The 24,105-nt window shown below is 42.9% G+C and overlaps 3 non-coding genes across 3 annotated transcripts; 1 reads left to right on the top strand and 2 right to left on the bottom strand.

Annotated features, from left to right (window-relative positions):
- The first annotated feature begins 302 nt into the window (after nt 1-302).
- trnam-cau (transfer RNA methionine (anticodon CAU)) lies at nt 303-375 on the top strand. The gene has a single exon. It is a non-coding gene; the product is annotated as a tRNA-Met (tRNA).
- Nucleotides 376-11,782: 11,407 nt separating this feature from the next.
- trnak-cuu (transfer RNA lysine (anticodon CUU)) lies at nt 11,783-11,855 on the bottom strand. Its single transcript has one exon. It is a non-coding gene; the product is annotated as a tRNA-Lys (tRNA).
- A 4,701-nt stretch (nt 11,856-16,556) lies between these two features.
- trnak-cuu (transfer RNA lysine (anticodon CUU)) lies at nt 16,557-16,629 on the bottom strand. The gene has a single exon. It is a non-coding gene; the product is annotated as a tRNA-Lys (tRNA).
- Between the last annotated feature and the right edge of the window lie 7,476 nt (nt 16,630-24,105).

Genomic DNA, 24,105 nt, shown 5'->3' with positions numbered 1-24,105 from the left:
TCTTTGGTGATTGCTCACCGTGCGCCTTTTCACACTCCCGGACTCGTGGAGTCGCGTGGGCATGACCGAGACTGACTCGGTATCTGCTCATACCGCAGCGCTGTGAGCGTGTGAGCTCCGATTTACTCAACAGACCTTTGGCCAGTCGAGCAATGGGGAACGTGTCTGACCAAAGTTCAGAAGATTGTTGGTTCGATTTCCACCTGGATGGAGAGTTTTTGCAAACTGCCGATTAGTTTATGATTTTACACCTTGCAAACTGTCCTACTTGATAGTGCTGCCTCGATATTTATGCATCAAGTGCCTTCTTAGCGCAGCAGGCAGCGCGTCAGTCTCATAATCTGAAGGTCCTGAGTTCAATCCTCAGAGAAGGCATTATTAAGCTTTTTTTTTCCATCTTTGCTCAAGACCAAAATCAATTTTATTTCTTCCTGCAGCACACCAAAAGATTTGCTGCCCCTTGACCTCTCTGTACCGTAGCACGCAGTGAAGCTTAAGAAGTACATGGACCATGGGCTCGCTGAAAACTGACGCCAGTTTTGTTTTTGGACAATTGACCCAAGTCAAAAGGTGAGTGGAGAATGCAAGAATCTATCCTGCCATCTCTCACATGCTCAGCGAACACTCGACCAGAATCATCGAAAGGTTCCAGCACGGAAGGAGGCCATTCTGCCCATCGAGTCTACACCACCTCGATGCAAGAGCAATCCAGCTGGTCCCACTCCCTCGCCCCATCGTTTTTCCTCATGTCGTCTTTGGTTCTTTTGCCAATCACCTTAAATCTATGTCCTCTGGTCCTTCACCCTTCTGCAAATGGGAACGATTTCTCCCTATATACTCTGTCTAAACACTTCATGGTTTTGAAAATCTCTATCAAATCTCCTTGCAACCGACTCTATTCCCAGAAGAACAATACCAGCTTCTCCAGTCTATCCACGTAACTAAAGTTTCTCATCCCTGGAATCATTCTAGTAAATCTCTTCTGCACCCTCTTGAACGCCTTCATATCTTTCCAAAAGTGCGGCGCCCAGAAGTGGACATTATACTCCAGTTGTGGCTGAACCAGTGTTTTATAAAGGTTCATCGTGACTTCCATACTTTAGTACTCTCTGCCTCTATTTATAAAGCCCAGGATCCCGTATTTTTTTTTAACCACTTTCTCAACCTGCCCTGCCACTTTCAATGATATGTGCACATATACCCCCAGATCTCTCTGTTACTGTATCACTGTTAGAATTGTGCCCTCTAGTTTATATTGCCTCTCCTCGTTCTTCCTGCCGAAATGCATCAATTCGCATTTTTCTTCGTTAAATTTCATTTTCCATGTGTCCGCCCATGCAACCAGTCTGTATATATTCTCCTGAAGTTTATAACTGTCCTCCTCACTATTCTTAACCCTTACCAGTTTGGTGTCATCTGCAAATTTGGAAATTGTGCCCTGTACACCCAAGTTCAAGTCATTAATATATATAAAGGAAAGCAGTGGTCACAGCACCGACCCCTGGGGAAAACCACTGTCCACCTCCCTCCAGTTCGAAAAACAACAGTTCACCACAACTCTGTTTCTTGTCCCTTAGCCGATTCTGTATCCTTGTTGCTACTGCCCACTTTATTCAATGCCCTTCACACTAGTTGTTTCGCACTCGCCTCCAAGCAGCTCCACGATCAGCAGAGAAATCTCGCCTTGGGTTGGCCCCCTCCCTGACGATAATCAATACTTTGCTCCAATCGGTGGTATCGAGCATCAGCAAGTGAGCAACAGCAGAACGGGAAGCCACAGTAATCGTGAATGATGCTGAGAAGAGCCCGAGCCTGCGGAAGGTGGACGAGATCACAGGAAAGGAACAGCGGCCCCGAGCTTGAGGGAGCAGCGAGAGCCCTGTCTGTCTGCCTGATCGAAGACTGTTTTGCCTGAAAGCGGTTTGAAGTGTTGTTGCTCAAAGGCACTCCCTGCTGGTGAGCAGAGGCAAATGCTCGAGCAAAACAGCCGTGTTCTGACAGACACAGAAAGCTTTCAGGTTTGACAAAGGAAAAGTGGTCTCCTGTGCCTCAGCGCCAACATGTTAAGCTATAGGCTGCATGTAAAGTTAAGAGAATGGCTTTGAGCTACTTACTCCAAAAGCACGTTTATTACTTCGAACCAGCAAACTTTGATCTGTTAATTGTACTATAGTCCTCCGCTCCACAAGCTGATCGATCGAAAGGAAGCAGCTTATGTCTCTCTCTTTGGTGATTGTTCACCGTGCACCTTTTGACACTTCCGGACTCGCGGAATCGCGTGGGCATGACCGAAACTGACTCGGTAACTGCTCATTCTCCAGCGCACTGGGAGTGTGAGTTATTGCATGCTTTTTGAAAACTGGCCCAATGGAGCAATGGATAACGTGTGGAGGGTCGATACCCGTTTGATTCGAAAGTTTCTGCGAATTTTTTTTATTACAAAACATATATTACTGCATAAATTTTAAGAATACACAGAGTTAAAACTAAATTTCACAATTTCGAAGCAATACAGTACAATACAGACCGTATCTCACGGTATGAACCGTCCAGTTAAAGGGGCCTCATGCTGTGATCTCACGGTGTGATCCATCCAGTTAAAGGGACCTCAAAGATTATCTTTCGTTCCAGAGTCCGCTCCGTGGAGCAGGACGAGAAGTGATCGCGCTTCTTCTTCCAGAAGCTGCTCAGGGAGACTTCTGTGATCAGCAGCCTGAAGAAGGAAGAGGGCTCGGTGACGTCTTCACAGACCAACATACTGAGTCCACGCCACCTTGTAATTTGCTAATTTACCTCATGCTTTAATATTGCATTTTTTTGATAAAGATTAGAAAGCCATTTGATAAACTTGAGTAATGAAGAAGGAGAGTCAGAAAGCGATAGAGAAACAACAACAGAGCAATAAACAGGTGGAGTGAGAAACAGATATAGAGACATAGGGAGATAAAGGTAAACAGATAGATAGCTATATAGATAGATAGATGGATAGATAGAGATCGATAGATAGGTAAGTCTACATATAGATAGATGGCTAGAGAGATGTATAGATAGAGAGAGTTGGATAGAGAGATATATAGATAGATAGATGGATGGCTAGATAGATGGATAGAGAGATATATAGATAGATAGATAGATAGTTAAATAGATGGATGGATAGATAGATGGATAGAGAGATATATAGATAGAAAGATAAATAGATCGGTAGATGGATAGAGAGACAGATGGATAATTAGATAGATGGATAGAGAGATAGATAGATAGAGAGATAGATAGATAGTGAGATAGATGAATAGATAGATAGAAAGATAGATAGATAGATAGATAGATCGATAGATGGATAGATAGGTTGATAGAGAGATAGATAGATAGGTAGATAGTTAAACAGATGGATGGATAGATAGATGGATGGATAGATAGATGGATAGAGAGATATATAGATAGAAAGATAGATAGATAGGCAGATGGATAGCGAGATAGATGGATAGAGAGATATATAGATAGAGAGATAGATGAATGGAGAGGTAGATGGATAGAAAGATAGATAGATAGAAAAAATACATTTAAAGCAGTGGAGAGACAATGATACATTCGAATCGGTCGAAGGAGATTGATATTGATTTTTAATAAGGTGAAAATAACAATGGATATAGTTGAAAGAGATAAAGAAACATAAAATTCGGAGAAAGAGAGCACGATAGACAGATTTATAATTAGAGACAGAGTGAGAGATTGGCAGAAGCAGCGATGGAGAAATGGAGTAAGTTGGAACATTGGAGGGGGGGGGGCGGGGAGTGGGTGCAGGAATAGTCCGTCTTTTTTGATAGTTTAATTGAAATGTATTGTGTCAATTGAAGATCAATTAGCAATGGACAGCTACAGATTGCCCGGTACAAACTCAAATACCCCTCGCCCCAATAAAGCTATGCTGGTAAAGAAACAACTCAATTCAAACCCAAACTGAACTGCAACAAATCAGCAAAGGTTACTTGAAAGGCATCTAGTGATGAGCTTCAGACGAAATGTACTGGGGATGTTGCACTGAATTATGCCGACAATGGAAGGCCCTGCGGTGATATTACGCACCACGTGTTTCTCTGCTCTAATGTTGAGAAAAGACTCGAAATTAATTGAATACAATTGCAGCTCCTGAACGGGACTTTCTCCTGCAGCTTAATATCCTCTGAACAGATCCGCCGCCTGTCAAGGTCAACCTGCTTGTCCTGGTCGGACTTTGACATTTCAGTTAATGGTTAGCTTTGGGGTACTGTATTTGTTTGAGTTGAACTATTAGTTTGAGGTGCTGTATTGTTTGAGGAACACTATTAGTTTGAAGTGAGATATTTGTTTGAGGAACACTATTGGTTTGAGTGCTGGATTTGTTTGAGGAACACTATTAATTTGAGGTGCTGGATTAGTTTGAGGAACACTATTAGTTTGAGGTGCCGTATTTGTTTGAGGAACACTATTAATTTGAGGTGCTGGATTAGTTTGAGGAACTCTATTAGTTTGAGGTGCTGTATTAGTTTGAGGAACACTATTAGTTTGAGGTGCTGTATTTGTTTGAGGAACACTATTAGTTTGAGGTGCTGTATTTGTTTGAGGAACACTATTAGTTTGAGGTGCTGTATTTGTTTGAGGAACACTATTAGTTTGAGGTGCTGTATTTGTTTGAGGAACACTATTAGTTTGAGGTGCTGTATTTGTTTGAGGAACACTATTAGTTTGAGGTGCTGTATTTGTTTTAGGAACACTATTAGTTTGAGGTGCTCTATTTGTTTTAGGAACAATATTAGTTTGAGGTGCTGTATTTGTTTGAGGAACACTATTATTTTGAGGTGCTGGATTAGTTTGAGGAACACGATCAGTTTGAGGCGCTGTATTTGTTTTAGGAACACTATTAGTTTGAGGTGCTGTATTTGTTTGAAGAACACTATTGGTTTGAGGTGCTGGATTAGTTTGAGGAACACTATTAGTTTGAGGTGCTGTATTTGTTTGAAGAACACTATTAGTTTGAGGTGCTGGATTAGTTTGAGGAACACTATTAGTTTGAGGTGCTGGATTAGTTTGAGGAACACTATTAGTTTGAGGTGCTGTTTTTGTTTGAAGAACAGTATGAGTTTGAGGTGCTGGATTAGTTTGAGGAACACTATTAGTTTGAGGTGCTGTATTTGTTTGAGGTACACTATCAGTTTGAGGTGCTGTATTTGTTTGAGGAACACTATTAGTTTGAGGTGCTGTATTTGTTTGAGGAGCACTTTTAGTTTGAGGTGCTGTATTAGTTTGAGGAACACGATTAGTTTGAGGTGCTGTATTTGTTTGAGGCACACTATTAGTTTGAGGTGCTGTATTAGTTTGAGGAACACGATTAGTTTGAGGTGCTGTATTTGTTTGAGGAACACTATTAGTTTGAGGTCCTGTATTTGTATTAGGAACACAATTATTTTGAGGTGCTGTATTTGTTTGAGGTACAGTATTATTACGAGGTACTGTATTAGTTTGAGGTGCTGTATTTGTTTGAGGAACACTCTTAGTTTGAGGTGTTGTATTTGTTTGAGGTACACTATTAGTTTGAGGTGCTGTATTTGTTTGAGGAACACTATTAGTTTGAGGTGCTGTATTTGTTTTAGGAACACTATTAGTTTGAGGTGCTGTATTTGTTTTAGGAACACTATTAGTTTGAGGTGCTGTATTTGTTTGAGGTACTGTATTAATTCGAGATACGGTATTAGCTTGAGGTACTGTATTAGTTTGAGGTACTGTATTTGTTTGAGGCACTGTATTAATTCGAGGTACAGTGTTAGTTTGAGGTGCTGCGTTAGTTTGAAGTGCTGTGTTAGTTTAAGATGCTGTACTAATTTGAGGTAATATATTAGTTCGAGGTACTGTATTAGCTTGAGGTGCTGTATCAATTTGATGTGCTGTATCAGTTTGAGGTGCTGTATTAGTGTGAGGTGCTGTATTAGTTTGAGGTGTTGTATTAGTTTGAGGTGTTGTAGTAGTTTGTGGTGTTTTATTATTTTCAGAATCTGTGTCAATTTGAGGTGCTGTGTTAGATTAAGGTGTTGCATTCGTTTGAGGTACTGTATTAGTTTGAGGTACTGTATTAGTTTGAGGTACTGTATTAGTTTGAGGTACTTTATTAGTTTGAGATACTGTATTAGTTTGAGATGCTGTATTAGTTTGAGGTATTCGATTAGTTTCAGGCTCTGTATCGGTTTGAGGTATTTTTAGTTTGAGATGATGTATAAGTTTGAGGTACTATATTAGTTTCAGGTTCTTTATCGTTTGAGGTACTTTATTAGTTTGAGCTACTGAATTAGATTAAGATGCTGTATTAGTTTGAGGTATTATATTAGTTTCAGGTTCTGTATCGGTTTGTATTAGTTTAAGGTGTTGTATTTGTTTGAGGTACTGTATCAGTATGAGACGATGTATTAGCTTGAGGTATTATATTAGTTTCAGATTCTCGATACGTTTGAGGTACTGTACTAGTTTGAGGTACTATTTTAGTTTGAGAAACTCGATCAGTTTGAGGTGTTATATTAGTTTGGGGTATCTGGATTGTAAGGAAAGAGTTAGTCTTTATATTGAAGTAATATTAACCTTTAGCTTTTGCCTCTTAAGTAAGGAAGTATAAATCTCTGTTGGGAGAATGAAACTACAATCATAAGACAGATTTGCTTCATTTTACATGCATGCATATGTTTAACATAGAGACTAGTAGATTCTGAAGTCCAGAAACTCTTGGATTGCAGCTGATATCATAATACTCGTAAGTTAATTGTCCTTTTGATATAAACAATTCTCTGACAATCATAACAAGGCCTTTAAATCATTCAGAGTTGGTGAGTATGTGTATCAGACAGCATTGTGTGCTATTCGTCTTACCAGCTTCACAGGGAAGCAGGAGTGGTGTGACATCTGTATGATTGCTACGTATCATTCCATACTGACGCAGCGGGAAAGGGCTGTACTGGTGAGAGATAAACACCATTCTGCTTTTTGGTCAATGGGCAAGGCCATATGTTTTAACCAACAAGTTCAAAAGTTATAGTTATAATTAATGCCTAAAGCAGAACACCTGGCTGTGCGGAAGGAGCCTGTTTGCACCACAAGGCGACATCTAGTGGATGAGTGTAGTTAGGTGATGAGGGAAGTGATACTCTGATAACATAGAAAATGCTGGAAACCCTCAGCAGGTCAGGCAGCATCTGTGGAGAGAGAAACCGAGTTAATGTTTCAGGTCAATGACCTTTCATCAGAACCAAGTTGGGCAGTTGTGTTAGGTAATAGTATGAAACATAGGAATTGTTTCACTCATGTGAGGTGATTTGGGTACTTTTCTGTCTTTGGACGTTCAAGATCAAAAGTAAAATAAGGGCTCGTCCGGGATCTCTCACATATTTGGACAAACAACCCCGAAGCGAGAATCATAACCCTGGACCAACATACCCATTGGCAAAAGCCAATGCACTCAAAAGCCAGCCATCATAAAACCCCTTTTGGTGGCTGTCCTTGATAAGCAATTATGAGGACAGGTTGCATAGACTGGACTTGCATTCCCTTGAGTATATAATATTAAGGGGTGATCTAATTGAGGTGTTTAAGATTATTAAAGGATTTGACAGGGCAGATAGAGACTATTTTCTCTGGTGGGGAAAGTCCAGAACAAGGGGGCGTAACCTTAAAATTAGAGCTCAGCTGTTCAGGAGTGAGGTCAGGAAACATTTCTTCACACAAAGGGGAGTGGAAATCTGGAACACTCACCCCCAAAAAGCTGTTGAGGCCGGGGGTCAATTGAACATTGCAAAACTGAGATTGATTGATTTTGGGGCTAATTCGGGAGTTTAATGACTTTGACATTTTTCCCTGTGACTTGTATAGTTTCGATCGATGAAATATTCGTGAAAAGAGTCAGTGTAAAGAGACTCAGCAGTTCATGTTTCCCCGAGACACTTCCTTCAGACCTGAGACCGAAAAGTTTGTCCTTTCCGTAGTGTAGCGGTTATCATGTTCGCCAGTTACATGCAGAAAGTCCCCGATTTGACCTCGGAGGGAAACATTTTGTTGGGACTTGCTCCCCATAAACCTCCAGGGTCGAGTTTCTTCAAGCGTGGAAGGGGCTACAAACCTTTTTAAATTTAACAACGGCTGCACCAGATTCTTGGTGTAATAAGCACTAAACATTTTTAAGCAGACTCCTAAAATACAGTATGTAAAATGGGAAGGGATAAAAGTTCATGACATGCAAAGCACAAAGGTTTATTAACGTTTTAATTGTCACTTGGTAAACAAGTTAGCATTTCCTTCGGTGTGCAACAGAACGTATTAATGGTGATTTACAAAAAACATTAAGTGTCTCACAGACATGCATTATTTTTGTGCAATGAACTATTCCCAATCACTAGGGAACACTGCATCAAACATATATCGACCGTTCTTTCATCGTCGCTGGGTCAAAATCCTGCAACTCCCTACCGAGCAGCACTGTGGGAGAACTTTCACCACACGGACTGCAGCGGTTCAAGAAGGCGGCTCACCACCACCTTCTCAAGGGCAATTAGGGATGGGCAATAAATGCTGGCCTCGCCAGCGACGCCCACATCCCATGAACGAATAAAACAAATCTCTGTGCTCTTCCAATTCTGGCCTCTTGCGCATCCCCGATTTTAATTGCTCCACCATTGGAGGCTGTGCCTTCAGCTGCCTCGACCCGAAGCTCTGGAATTCCCTCCCTCAACCTCTCCGCCTCTCTCTCCTTTAACACATACCTTAAAACCTAACTCTTCGACCAAGCTTTTGGTTACCTGTCCCAATATCTTCTTATGTGGCTTCGTGTCAAGTTTTGTTTAATAACGTTCCTGTGAAGCACCTTGTGACGTTTTACTACGTTAAAGGCGCTCTGTAAATGCAAGTTGTGTCCTCTGGTTATCGACCCTCCTGCCAATGGAAAGAGCTTCTCCCCATCCATTCTATCAAAATAATTTGAACACCTCTATTAAATCTACCCTTAACCTTTTTTTGCTCCGAGGAGAACAATCCCAGCTTCTCCAGTCTCTCCACATAACCCATCCCTGGACACGATGCAAGGCGGAGGTTTGCAACCAGGTTTGAAAATTATTGCCAGTCGGGAGCTGGACAAATCGAAAGGAACCGAAATGACAAACAGCTTTGTGAATCTGTAGATACGCTTTGGGAAACGGAATTGGAGACGAATAAAGGACTGACCAGACAGGCGGCCAAGACGCAGCTGAGTCGGCATGTCCCCCTGGAACAGTTACTCTGATGTTATGAGTGAAATTAAGAAGTCGGAGCCATTTAAACCGCTCCAAGTTACTGCAGATCAGGGATCAAAACCTGACATCAGCATCAGGACGCTCGGAATATTTTTTTTATTCGTTCATGGGATGTGGGCGTCGCTGGCGAGGCCGGCATTTATTGCCCATCCCAAAAAGCCCTTGAGAAGGTGGTGGTGAGCCGGCTTTTGAAACCGCTGCAGTCTGTGTGGCGAAGGATCTCCCACAGTGCAACTAACTAACAGACAAAGCACCGGTAATATTTTGTAACCTTGTCCCCATTAAAAATGATTAAATATTGAACGATTCACATTGCTAATTAAATGTGAACAAAGTCCATATCTCCCAGCCCTGTTCATGCAGTCCGCTGAGAGCAGGCGATGAATGCCAGCGTGATATTGGGGGTGAAGGCTGCTTCCAATACTGTCTCACACCCCGTGGGACCTGGCGGAGATTTGATAAGACTCATCCATTCAACCAAGATATGAAACGGTGTTTAAGAAACATTCAAAAATATAATAACATCCAGGATCCTGTCTTCAGAGTGCGTGGCGCAAAGGTCTGACTCCGGATTAAAAGGCTGGTTAACTTGCTTCAGTTTTCTGAAATGTACTTGTCCATCCTTCAGAGGTCATGGGAAATATGTTTTTTGCCTTTCGAAAAAAGACGCGAAAGTTAGAGACATGTTTGGTTTTCAACACGGCTGGTGAAATGGCCGGACTATCATAAATTCGGATTCGCCTTTGAAACATTTAAAGGCGACTACCTAAAAATCACTTCGTGCAAATTTAAAATCACGGTTCCTATTTATTTAGGTCTGAAAGAAATAACGATAAACGTGTCAGTCAGTGCCCGCGGTGAGACGGTGATGAACTTGTTTGTTGTGAAGTTCACCGCTGGGCTACAGTTGACGCCGTTTAAAAAACGCGAACCCACTCAATGTCAAGGATGAGCTCATAACCAACAGGTCCTGTCAACGTGAAACACCTCCTTTCTTGTTCAATGGAGAGAGCAGAGGCGTGTACATCATCAGACGCCAGCAACTTTAAGAAATGGAACAGATAAAGGCATAGATGCAAATTCCAAATCTTTTCAATGCAAAGTTATTTCACTTTATTTAAAGTGCCGTGAGGCTGAAAACGGGTCCCAGATGATTTGCGTTCACTCGTGACTTGTTTTCCAGTATTTGTCCGTTAGCTTTGCAATTCAATTTGTATTGGATATTGAAAGTATTTCAGGATGATTGCACAACATACCATGTGTAAAGCAACCATCTTGATAACTTCAATCATCACACACTCTACATCGACGCTACAGAGACCCCAGCACCCCTTTCAATATTGTTTTTCTTAACTCACAGTTTTCAAAAGGGAATTGGATAAACGCTTGGATGGAAACATGTTCAGGGTTATGGGGAAACAGCAGGCGAGTGGGACTAACTGGACAGCTCTTTCAGAGAACTGGCACTGGCACGATGGGCCGAATGGCGCTATCTTATTCTACGATTCTATTAATAGATCAATTTCCGCCTTTCACTGAGCCTCCCTAATGGAGCGCAGTAATCCTGTCCCTGTGAAATAAGCTCCTGAACAGTAATACGGAAATTAGCGTGGCTGAGCGGTTTGAAACTCTGGTTAGGCTCCGAACTGGAAATTTCCTCTCTAAGTTTGATTAGTTTATCAATTATCTCCCACTTTCGATCTTAAATGTCTTTACATATCTTTTTGATCTCTTCTTCTACTGTCACGCCCACAACACAAGTCTCCCTGGTAAATACTGAAGCAAAGTGATCATTTAATATTTCTGCCATTTCGCTGTCATTGCCTGTGAGTTTGTCGTGTGTATCCCTTAGTGGCCCTATTCCTATCCTAAACTTTCTTTGGCTGTTGATGTGTCCAGAATACTTTGCTTTTTTGATATTCCTTTTTGCCTTTCTAATAGTTCTTTAGACTTCTTTCCCAGTCTTTTCACATTCCCCTCTCTCCTTTATTGTCCAGTGTGTGCCTTTTTCTTCAGTTTCAATTTTGCCCTTGTTTCTTTATTCATCCCTGGTGTGTCATTTCTGGCTGGTTTGTTCTTGTTTTTTCGTGGGATATATTTCTCCTGGACTCGATTGATCACCGTTTTCAATGTTTCCCACTGCTGTTCTATTTCTTTGTCCAGGTCATTAATATGTCAAACATTTCACAGTTTGAAACTTCTCAAGTCACATTTCCATCACAAAGCCAGTTGCTTTTCTGGGAGCAGGAAATCAACTTGGTCGAAAAATCAGCTGCAGCCGAATCCACAAATATAATATTTTCACGTCTTCGTGAAAATAAGCAACGTCAGAAGTGGGATTCGAACCCATTGTTCCAGAAGAGACTGCGACCAGACCGCAGCACCTTAGACCGCTCGGCCATCCGGACTACAAATTTAATGTTTCATTCTGCATCAATTCTGCACCGTTGGCCAGTGAACGCAACATAAAAGTTTAAAATGACACTCGCCCAACGTGGGGCTCGAACCCACGACCCTGACATTAAGAGTCTCATGCTCTCCCGACTGAGCTAGCCGGGCTTGTGCATCTGTAACCACCTTATCTGTTATTGCAGCAAGCAGGAGAAAGACTCCATTTCAAATTATTGGAATCAATTCTGAGGGACAGGATGAACTGTCACTTCGAAAGGCACGGACTAATCAAGGACAGTCAGCATGGATTTGTTGAGGGGAAGTTGTGTCTGTCTCACCTGATTGATGGATGAGGGTAGCGCAATTGATGTCGTCGACATGGATTTTAGCAAGGCTTTTGAAAAGTTCCCACATGGCAGATTGCTCAAAAAAGGAAAGGACCATGGGATCCAAGGGAATGTGTCTTGTTGGATCCAAAATTGGCTCAGTGGCAGGAAGGAAAGTGTAATGGTCGACGGGTGTTTTTGTGGCTGGAAGGCTGTTTCCAGTGGGGTGCCGCAGGGCTCGGTGCTTGGTCCTTTGCTTTTTGTGCTCGACATTCACGATTTGGACCGAAACTTAGGGGACATGATTAAGAAATTTGCGGGTGACACAAAAATAAGCCATGTGGTTGATAGCGAGGAGGAAAGCTGCAGACTGTGAGGGTTCAGGCAATTTTCTGATAACAAGGCACTCAATCCATCTCTGAACGAATTTTGAACGAATACGTGTGTTTGACCCAGCACAGGCACGATGGGCCGAATGATCTCCTCTTGTGGACTAACATAATACGATGATACTAAGTGTTATCAGTCGGAAAAGCAACACATTGCAAATAAGAGCAGAGAGAGGAAACTCGTCTAACAGCATAACAGCACGGTGAGATATTATATTTGAGAAGGATGAGGAGTGATAGTTTATCATGGTGGGAGTCACATCGGGTATCATTTGTGACTTTGATAAGGACCATTTCATGCTGCGACTGGGGCGGAAACCTAATTGGAGAGATTCAGCCCGGGCGCGGCCCCATCGTGCGCGGTGAGATGGAGGGGGGTGGGGGAAGTGTCAGAGCTGGGTCTCAAACCCACTATGCTGAGAGTTTTTAAAGAAAAGGTGAAGCTGCCACTGTCTGAATCTCTTGCTGTACTTGAAAGAACACAGTCCAAGTACGAGCAGAGAGAGGACACCATTCAGTTGCCCATTGTGTTGAGCAAGATGCCATCGGTTTCTGTAGTATAGTGGTTATCACATTTGCTTAATACGCGAAAAGTTCCCGGTTCGATCCTGGGCGGAAATATTATGTTGGAACTTGGTCTCCATAAACATCCAGGTTGATTTTCTTCTCCTGCCAAAAAGGGAGACAGTGGCTGCTCCCTTATTCTTTGTAAGCTGCATCTTTTACTTCATTAAGCAGATAACTTTGAGTGATAGAAAACTGATCCTCAGTGACGCTCATTTAAAATTTTATTCCCTTTTACTCCAAAAGGGTATATTGGCCTTGGAAGGAGCGCAGCCCAGAATTACCAGAATGTTAGCAGGGTTCGAAGGGTTAAATTATGAGGAGCGGTTACATACTTGTATTCCCTGGAATATAGAAGGTTTTTTAGGATTTTGAAAGGGAGATAGGCAAACCCTTTCCGCTGGTGAGGGAGTCAAAGACAATATCACAATATCACAAAAGCTGTTTTACGAGTGAAAACAGCCCAACGCATCACTGTAAGTGTCAGAGACGAGTCTCAAGTTGCCGCGTCCTGTGCAGTGAATGTCAAAACTTATAAAAGTTGCAGAAAGTGTTTGGGATTCAATTTCACAAACCTTTAATGGGAATGAGATTTTGTCAGAGGTTGCAGCCTTCCCACTTCTCTTGCCCTTTGCGAGACACCTGTTCCGGTTTAAATTCACAAACTGGGTGAGTTGGTGATCACGGTACATCAGACTCAGCGGTCCCGGGTGAGAGAGAGAAACCAGCCCGGGCGCGGCAACAATGTGCGCGGTGACACTGCACGGGAGGTCGGGTGGAGTCAGAGCTTGGGTTCACCCCTGAAAGCAACATAAAAAGTTTAAATCAGAATACGCCCAACATGAGGCTTGAGCCCACGCCCCTGCAATTTAGAGTCTTACACTCTATCGACTGAGCGAACCGGGCCTGAAAAGCTCAGCCGCTCTTGTCTATCATTGCAGTAAACTCGCCCCTGGGTATGCATGTGCAGCAATCCCAACAGAACGACCATATCATTGGCTGTGTTTATCTCTGTGTGTGTGTCCACCTTCAGGTTGATTTTGAACGAATACGAGTGTTTGTCTTCTGTTTGTAACATCAAATAAAAGAGGGCATCAGACACTTCCCTCCCTGACACTGGGGAACCAGTGAGACAGACTTGTTATTGTGAAAACGCAAATGAAACATTAATTGCGGAATTATATGGACTCTTATCAGCGCCAGAAGTAGATTTACAATATATACACCCCAATAAATAAATAAATAATACAGATTCATGTAAATACATTTGCATCTAACAGAGTCACTAAACCATAAATATTATTTGTACCTAATACAAACACTCCCAGGTATATTTAGAAACTTTCCATGTCTTCCATGGTGGTCTAGTGGTTAGGATTTGGCGCTCTCACCATTGCAGCCCGCTTTCGATTCCCAGTCAAGGAATTTGTTGTTACAAAAAACATTTGCCATTTTTGCAGAATCATCGCAAATTGACGGCACTGAAAGAGGCCATTCGGCCCATCGCATCCGCGCCGGCCGAAAATGAGCCAACCAGCCGAATCCCACTTTCCAGCAATCGCTCCGTCGCCTTGCAGGTTACACCACTTCAGGTGCAAATCCAAGTATTTTTTTAAATGTAACGAGGGATTCTGCCTCGACCACCCTTTCAGCAGTGAGTTCCAGACCCCTCCCATCCTCTGGGTGAAAAAAATTCTCCTCAGCTCCCCTCCAATCCTTCTACCAATCACTTTAAATCAATGGCCCCTGGTTATTGACCTCCCTGCTATGGTAAATAGGTCCTTCCCATCCACTCTATCTAGACCCTTCATAATTTTGTACACCTCAATTAAATCACTCCTCAGATTCCTCTGTTCCAAAGAAAACAACCCTAGCCTCTCCAATCTTTCCTCACAGCCAAAAATCTCCAGCCCTGGCAACCTCCCCGTAAATCTCCTCTGTACCCTCTCTAGTGCAATCACATCTTTTTTGACCAGTCTGCCAATTGGGACCTTGTCAAAAGCCTTGCTAAAATCCAAGTAGACTACATCAAAGGACTCCAGGTGTGTTCTCACCAAAGCCCTATTTAATTGCAGCAAGACTTCCTTACTCTTATACTCCAACCTCCTTGCAAAAAGGCCAACATACCATTTTTCTTCCTAATAGCTTACTGTACCTGCATGTTAACTTTCTGTGATTTGTTTACAAGTACACCCAACTCCCTCTGAATATCAACATTTATTGGACTCTCACCTTATAAAAACTTTTCTGCTTTTCTATTCTTCCTACCAAAGTGGACAATTTCACATTTTCCCACCTTATACTCCTACTGTCACCTTCTTACCCAATCAATTAACCTGTCCACCTCCCTTTGCGTCCTCCTCACGGTTTACTTTCCCACCTACCTTTGTATCGTCAGCAAACTTGGATACATTACACTCGGTCCCCTCATCCATGTCATTAATATAGAATGTAAACAGCAATTGCAACATAAATTGTCCGCCCAGGATCGAAAGCAGGGCCGTTCGCGTGTCAAACGAACTGGTAACCACTACACCACAAAAAACCGCTGGTGACTTATACTGGGCAGAGGGGAACCGACCAGTCACCTCTGTCTGCTCTGATTGGGACAGTTTTACCTCTCTTTAAACAACATCTCTCCTGTCCCACACTTAAATCATGGAATTGAATCATAGAATATTACAGCACAGAAGGAGGCCATTCGGCCGTGTTGCCCTGCCTACTCTTTGAAAGAGCTGTCCAATTTAGTCCAAAAAACCCAGCCTTTTCCCCATAACCTTGCAAATCAGTCCTCTTCAAGTACCTGTCCAATTGCCTTTTGAAAGTTCCTATGAAAGCTGCTTCCACCACCCTTTCAGGGAGTGGCCACCAGATCGTAACAACCCTCTGTGTGAACAAAATCTCCTCATTTCCCCTCTAGTCCTAAAAGCTCTCAATCCTTCTCTACGGATGCCTTTATACAAAAATGTCATTCATCAAAACAACACAAGTTACACAGGAAAAAGTCTTCATTTTCAAATAATTAACGTTCCGAAGGTGCTCCCTAATTTCCCTCCCCTAACCTGATGAATCAGATCATTCTCGACCGGATCCTTTTCCACGTGAATCGGCTCTCCCCCACCCTCAGGAGTAGCCATTCTGATTCTGTGACTGTGGCCAGCTTTGTTGGGGCAGTTGGTTTGACAGGGACCTCACACCGCACCCTCCTCCCGTGTTTTCTTCCACATCCGCAGATTGGGGCCGGGCCTGGACTGATTTTTTTTCTATGCCTCACCCGGGGCCGCTGAGTCTCCTACTCAGATCACAAACCAGCTCTCCTACACCCGATCACCAACTCACCCAGTTTGTAAATTGAAACCGGAGCAAGTCCCTCGTCAGAGGGCAAGAGATGTAGGGGAGGCAGCAACCTCTGACAAAATCTCAGGCTCATCAGAGAGATTTGCGTATCTGAACCCCGAATAACCTTCTGCTCCTTTTATAGATTTGATCATTGCGCACGAGGCGGCACTGACAGAATCGTCTCTTGCACTGACAGTCAAGCAAGCGGAGGGTTCACTCGGGAAAGCAGCGTAAAAGTTTAAAACAGAATTTGCCCAACGTGGAACTCGAACCGACGACCACAAGATTAAGAGTCTTATGCTCCACCGACTGAGCTAGCCGGGCCCACTAAAATCTCTCCATTTGGTCTGTTATTGCAGTGAGGCAGCTGCTGGCTCCCCCCGAGGGGCTGAGTTTCGAATCGGAGAAGGAGACAGCTCAGAAGTAGGCCATTCGGGCCATCGCGCCCGTGCCTTGTCCTACAAGCCATGTACTAGATTCTCCTGAATTCCAAGGTGTGGAACGAAAGCGAACAACAAAAGCCCTTACATTCGACCGTGGAGGTACAGGCAATTCTCTGAGAAACCGGTTTGTCTATTTCCCGGTGTTTGCCTGTCTCTCTGGCTGTGTTTATCTCTGTGCGTGTGGAGCTGCAGGCTGATTTTGAATTAATAAGTGCGTTTGTGTATGTTTCTTGCAATAAATAAATGAGGGAATCAGACGCTTCTCTCCCTGACACTGGGGAACTAGTGAGGCAGAATTCAGAGCAGGGTTCTGTTTATTGTGAAAAAGGGATCTCAATATGTATTATTCAGTCTCTTACCAGCGCGAAGAAGAAGTGCGACCCAGACCTGATTTAAACACTGAGCTATCTCATCTGGAGTCAGTACGCGCTACCATTGCGCCACGAAGTGAGATAGTAGAGAGTTGGGTTTTACCTTTATGAACGTTTCTCATTTACTGTTTCATTTATTTCAGATTCCCAAATCCCCGCCCACTCCCACCGGGTGTCAGGCAGCCTCAGAAGCAGCCTTCACCTGTCCGCGGCAGCTTGTCTGCAGCAAACCCAATGGCACACACCCGGCACCCAGAATCATCACATCACAGGAAAGGAACTGCTCAAAATGCAGAAGAGGACGAGCAGCATCTGAAAAAACGCGGAGACTTTCGGTGTGTGGAATTTGTTCAAGACTGCTCAGAAGACGGTGTTAAAATGTAAACTATGGATTTGTATAAATGGATGTCATGCTTCTTTATAAAGTGAGTGTTTATGTTCTGTGTGCCATTGAAAAATTTATTTTGATTATTTTTAAAATATGATATATCTTGTCATAAATATGTATGATTGCATCTGTGACATTTATAAATACATTTGGGTGTAACTGTGCGGTGGTTATCATTATATCTCTGTGTATCTGTGTTATGTATTTGTGTGCAATGAAAAATAAGACATAGAGGACTGAAGCCGATGGTTTCATTCTTCCCGTCGTTTCGCAGCAGGAAATTACTCGGCCATGCAGGCGACTTTTTTGTCTTCATTCATGGGACGTGGGTGTCAATGGCAAGGTCAGCATTTATTGCCTATCCCAAATAGCTCTTGAGAAGGTACTGGGGAGCCTCCTTCGTGAACTGCAGCTTTCATTGACTGTGTTATTGACATTTTCTGGATTTGCAGAAACTATTTCCGCTGGTTGCGAATTCTAGGACGAGGGGGCACAGTCCAAAAATTAAATCTGAGATAGATAGCTTTTTGCCAACCGAAGGTATTTAGGGATATGGGCCAAAGGCAGGTATATGCAGTTGGATCACAGGTCAGCCATGATCTTATCAAATGGCGGAGTGGGCTCGAGGGGCTGAATGACCTACTTCTGTTCCTATGTTACATTTCCCCATGTTACATTTCCCCAAGTGTCTGTTTTCTCCATAGTTTTCACAGAGGAAAAAAAACCTGCCCCAACATAATGCTCCCGCCCATGATCGAAACGGGGACTTTCTGCATATCAGGACAAGGTGATAACCGCTATACTACGGAAACCTCTGTTCTGATTAATAGCCAGAAGTTAGAATGACTGCATTGATTCTCTTTCATAACTATTCAATTGATCGAAGTTGCACAAGTCACAAAAGAAAAATGTTCATTTCAAAGTTATTAAACTCCCAAATGTGACCTGCCTTGTTTGGACAGGGGTTGACCCAGACGTCACAGCCTCAACAAAGCATATTCTCAACATTTCCATTGGGAACAGGAGGAGGCCATTGAGCCCCTTTAACCTGTTCCGCCCTTCAATTAGATCATTGATGATCTGCACGTCAAATCTATTTACCCTCCTTTGCTCCCGATCCCTCGATACCCTCAGCCAACAAAACTCTATCGATCTCAGTCTTGAAAGCTTCAATTGCCCCCCAGCATCCACAGCCTTTTGGGGGACAGAGCTCCAGATTTCTATTGCCCTTTGTGTGAAAAAGTGCTTCCTGATTTCGAACCTGAGTTGCATGGTTCTAATTTTAAGCTTATGTCCCCCTCGTTCTTGATTCCCCAGAGGAAATTGATTCTCTCTCTCTCTCGATTCTATCGAATCATTTAAACATGTTAAACATCTCGCTCAGACCGCCCCTCAATCTTCTATACTCGAGGGAATACGCAGCCTGTCGTCATAATTTAACCTTTTTCGCCCCGATAACATTCTGGTCAATCTGCTCTGCACCCCCTCAAAGGTCAATCTATCCTTCCTGAGGTACAGTGTCCAAAACTGAACGCAGTTACTCCAGACGCAGGCTAACCAGAGCTTTATATAACTGCAACATACATTCCACTTCTTTATATTCCAGCCCCCTGAGATAAAGGTTAACACTCCGTTAGTCTTTTTAATTATTTTTGGACCCGTCCGTTAGCTTTTACTGATTAATGTAAATGAACCGTTAATTCTCTCTGCTTCTCCACAGTTCCGAGCTTCTTACCATTTGGAAAATACCCAGACCATAGGTCCAAAGTGGATTACCCCACATTGAACTCCATCTGCCATAGTTTTGCCCACTCACTTAATCTATCAATGTCCCTTTGTAACTTTCAACTCGCATTCCACACTACTTACTGTACCACCTAACTTAGTGTCATCAGCAAACTTGGATATACGACTCTCTGTTCCTTCATCTCAGTCATTGATAAATATAATGACAAGCTGAGACCCCAGTTACAGATCCCTGGGGGACACCACAAGTCGCATCCTGCCAATTGGAGTATGTACCCATTATCCCTACTCTCTGTCTCCTATCTGCGAACCAATTCTCTCCCCATGTCAATAATTTGACTCAAGTTTCATGCGCTTTCATTTTTGCGAACAGTCTCTTGTGTGGAATCTTATCAAATGCCTGTCGGAATTCTATATTAATAATATCATAGGACCATAGGAACATGGGAACATACCCTTTGTGCATAGAAGTGTTTTCTAATCTCACTCCTGAAAGGTCTGGCCCCTCGTCCGAGAATCCCCAACCAGCGGAAATAGTTTCTCTCCATCCAGAAAATGTCAATGACACAGTCAATGAAAGGCGCAGTTCACGAAGACGGCTCACCAGCACCTTCTCAAGAGCAATTAGGGATGGGCAATGGATGCTGACCTTGCCATTGACACCCACATCCCATGAATGAAGACAAAAAAAGTCGCCTGCATGGCCGAGTAATTTCCTGCTGCTAAACGACGGGAAGAATGAAACCATCGGCTTCAGTCCTTTGAACGAACTGTATACACTTGCCGTCGAGCTCAATCCCCACTTGGTCCTCTGCCCCGAATATCCACTGCATCAGAAAATCCTCCATAACATCAAATCACAGCATGGAAACATCACAGAAGGAGGCCATTCGGCACATGGTGCATGTGCCAACTCTTTGAAAGAGCTATCCAATTAGACCCACTCCCCTTCCCTTTCTCCATAGCCCTGCAAAATTTTCCCCATCAAGTTTTTACCCAGTTCCTCTTTGAATGTTATTATTGAATCTGTTTCCACCACCCTTTCAGGCAGTGCATTCCAGATCATGACAACTCGCTGCGTGAAAACATTCTCCTCATCTCACCTCTGTTGCCAATGACCTTAAATCTATGTCCTCTGGTTACCATCCTTTCTGGCACTGGAAATAGTTTCTCCTGATTTATTCTATCAAAACCTTTCATGATTTTGAACACCTCTGTTAAATCTCCCCTTAACCTTCTCTGCTCAAAGGAGAACAACCCCAGCTTCTGCAGTCTCTCCACCTCACTGAAGTCCCTCATCCCTGGCACCATTCTAGTAAATCACCTCTGCACCCTCTCCAAGGCCTTGACATCCTTCCTAAAGTGTGGTGGGCAGAATTGTGTGGTAGCCAGCTGGGGCCTGAACAGTGATTTATAAAGGTTTAGCATAAGTTCCTTGCTTTTGTACTCTAGGCCTCTATTAATAAAGTCACCGATTCTGAATACTTTTTTTTTACAATCTATTCAACTTGTCCTGCCACCTTCAAAGATTTGTGTACGTATACCCCCAGGTCTCTCTGTTCCTGCACCCCCTTTAAAATTGCACCATTTAGTTTAAAGAGCTGGCACAGACACGATGGGCCGAATGGCCTCCTGTGATTCTATGATTCTATGTTTTTGATTACACCTCTTTGAAGCGCTTTGGGATATCCCCCAGAAGTGGGAGTCAGCAGTTCACTTTCTCCCTTAACACTTCCATCTGACCTGGGCTGAACTAAATAGATGTTTTCGTGGTGTAATGGTTATCATGTTGGCCTCACACGAAAAACTCCAGGTTTAATCCCGGGTCAGAAACAATTTGCTGGAACTTGCTTCTCACAAACTTCCAGGCGCGAGCTTTGTCTCGTGTAAATTGGGCTGCAATCCTTTCAAATTCAACAACGGCTGCATCAGATTCCTGGTCTCATAACCACTGAAAACTTCGAAGCAGTCTCCTAAAATAAAGTGAGTAAAATGAGAAGGGAAGAAAGTCAGAAAAGTTAGCATAGTTTCGACAGTCATTCATCAAACTTGTTAGCATTTCGTTCAGTGCGAAACAGAAAGTTGTGTGTTTATTAATGGTAATTAAGAGAATCATCTCAGAGACTTGAAACAGTTTCTCCTTATTTGCTCTATCAAAACCTTTCATAATTTTGAACACCTCTATCAAATCTCCCCTTAACCTTCTCTGCTCTAAGGGGATAATCCCAGCTTCTCCAATCTCGCCACATAACTGAAGTCCCTCCTCCCTGTTACCATTCCAGTAAATCTCCTCTGCACCCTCTCCAAGGCCTTGACATCTTTCGTACAGTGTGGTGCCCAGAATTGAACACAATACTCCAGCTGTAGCCTATCCAGTGTTTTATAAACGTTTTGCATAACTTTGTTGCTTTTGTACTCTATGCCTCTATTAATAAAGCCCATTTCACAAGGCTGTCTATGTCCTCCTGAAGTCTGATACTATCCACCACATTGTTTACGACATTCTCGAGTTTCGTGTTATCTGCAAACTTTGAAATTATACCCTGTATACCCAAGCCCAGGTCATTAAAGTATGTATCAAAAATGAAAAGTTCTTGCAGTTTGACTTGTGTGAATTTAAGCCTAGTTTATATAACATCTTGTCATAATTTAACGCATTGCAGCCTGGTAACAATCTGGTGAATCTGTGCTGCACTCCTTCCAAGGCCAATATATCCTTTCAGATTCAAAGGGTATAAACTTGAAATCAGCGTCACTGTGGATCAGTTTTCGCTCACTCAAAGTTATCTGTTGAGTGAAATAAAAGAAAGCGCTTTTAAAAAATAAGGAAGCAGCCACTATCGCCCCTTTTGACAAGTCTATTTTGTGGCACTTTATCAAACGCCTTTTGAAAGGCCACAAACACAAAATCAACCACATTGCCCTCATCAGCCCTCTTGGTTAACTCATCACAAAACTCAATCACGATTTGCCTTTAACAAATCCACAGTGGCGTTCTATTATCAATCCACACTTGTCCAAGTGACTATTAATTTTGTCCCAGATTATCGTTTCTAAAAGCTTCCCACCACCGTGGTTAAACTGACTGGCCTGTAATTGCTGGGTTTATCCTTACACCCTTTTTTGATCAAGGGTGTAACATCTGCAATTCTCCAGTTCTCTGGCACCAAACCCTGTATCTAAGGAGGATTGAAAGATTATGGTCGGGACCTCTGCAATTTACACCCTTACTTCCCTCAGCAACCTAGGATGCATCCCATTCGGACCAGGTAACTTGAAGTACAGCCAGCCTTTCTAGTATCTCCTCTTTAGCAATTTTCACCGCATTCAGTATCTCAACTACCTCCCCATTTACTGTGATTTCGGCAGCATTTTCTTCCTCGGTAAAGACAGATGCAAAATACTCATTTCGTACCTCGGCCATGCTCTATGCCTTCATGCGTTGATCTCCTTTTTGGTCCCTATTCGGTCTTACCCCTCCTCTTACTACCCGTTTACTATTTATATGCCTATGGACGACTTTTAATGACTTGATGAAGGGATCGAGTGTAATGTATCCAAGTTTGCTGATGATACAAAGTTAGGTGGGAAAGTAAGCTGTGAGGAGGACACAAAGATTCTGCAAAGGGATATGGACAGTTTAAGTGTGTGGGCAAGAAGGTGGCAGATGGAGTATAATGTGGGGAAATGTGAGGTTATTCACTTTGGTCGGAAGAAAAGAAAAACAGAATATTTCTTAAATGGTGAGAAATTATGAAATGTTGATGTCCAGAGAATCTTGAGTGTCCTGGACACCTGAACTCCAGGTTGTGGTAACCTGGTATAAGCATCCAAAACCTGATGACGGAGAAAGGCTAAATAAACACGAAGACACGAAACAATCCTTGGTGGTTTCTGAGAGTCAGCAAAGTGGGATGGTTTACGACCATGAGTTAAGATCAGTGGTGCTTCCGTACAGAACAATGCAGCCGAATCGTCTAAAGATAGGGCATGCTCCCTTCTCAAATGTTAGAGCTCTCAATAGGGGACAGTCAGAAGTCCATTGCCACAGGCAGTCCGCAAACGTCAGGTCCGATATACCTGGATTCGAAGACAGGTCAGGTTGTGTTGATTGCTTGTCATTAATGTAACCTGTAGACAGTTATATTAAAATAATAATACTGTTGAATGTAATGTTGAAGACTGCTGTCGTGCAACTCTGTTGTAAGTCAACCTATTAAACTTGCTATTTTGTAACCACTCGGGCTAAAATCAAGCGGAAGTTATTGTTGATGGATTAACAACCCATAGCTGCGAGAGTAACGGGAAAAATCCGCCAAGAAACATTCAATTTACATATAAACATCACACCCATAGTTTATATTTTCACACGTTCTTTTTTGTAGTTCTAACCAAAGTACAAACATTCGGAAGTCCACGTGTTTTTCAGAAGTTTCCCCTCCTGTTATGTATTTTGAGCAGTTTCCTACATATATAAACATCACACCCATAGTTTATATTTTCACACGTTCTTTTTTGCAGTTCGAATCGAAGTCGAAACACCGAAAGTCTCAGTGTTTTTCAGAAGTTTCCCCTCCTGTTATGTATCTTGAGCAGTTTCCCACATCCTTTTCCTGTGATGTGATAATTCTGGGTGCAGGATGAATGTAATTGGATTTGCTGCAGTCCGCTGACAGCAGGCGATGGAAGCGAGCGCCATGCTGCCGCTGACAGGTGAAGGAGACTTCTGATGCTGCCTGACATCCGGTGGGGGTGGGCGGGGATTTGAAAGCCAACCCATTCCACCAATCTCGGATCTCTACAGCGGTGCTTGACAAACATTGATAGAAACAAACAAGCAGTGTTACATCCA

Source organism: Heptranchias perlo, unplaced genomic scaffold (genome assembly GCF_035084215.1).
Source record: "Heptranchias perlo isolate sHepPer1 unplaced genomic scaffold, sHepPer1.hap1 HAP1_SCAFFOLD_55, whole genome shotgun sequence".
Classification (NCBI taxonomy): Eukaryota; Metazoa; Chordata; class Chondrichthyes; order Hexanchiformes; family Hexanchidae; genus Heptranchias; species Heptranchias perlo.
Note: the sequence above shows the minus strand (reverse complement) of the source record. Positions and strands in the feature narration are given on the sequence as shown.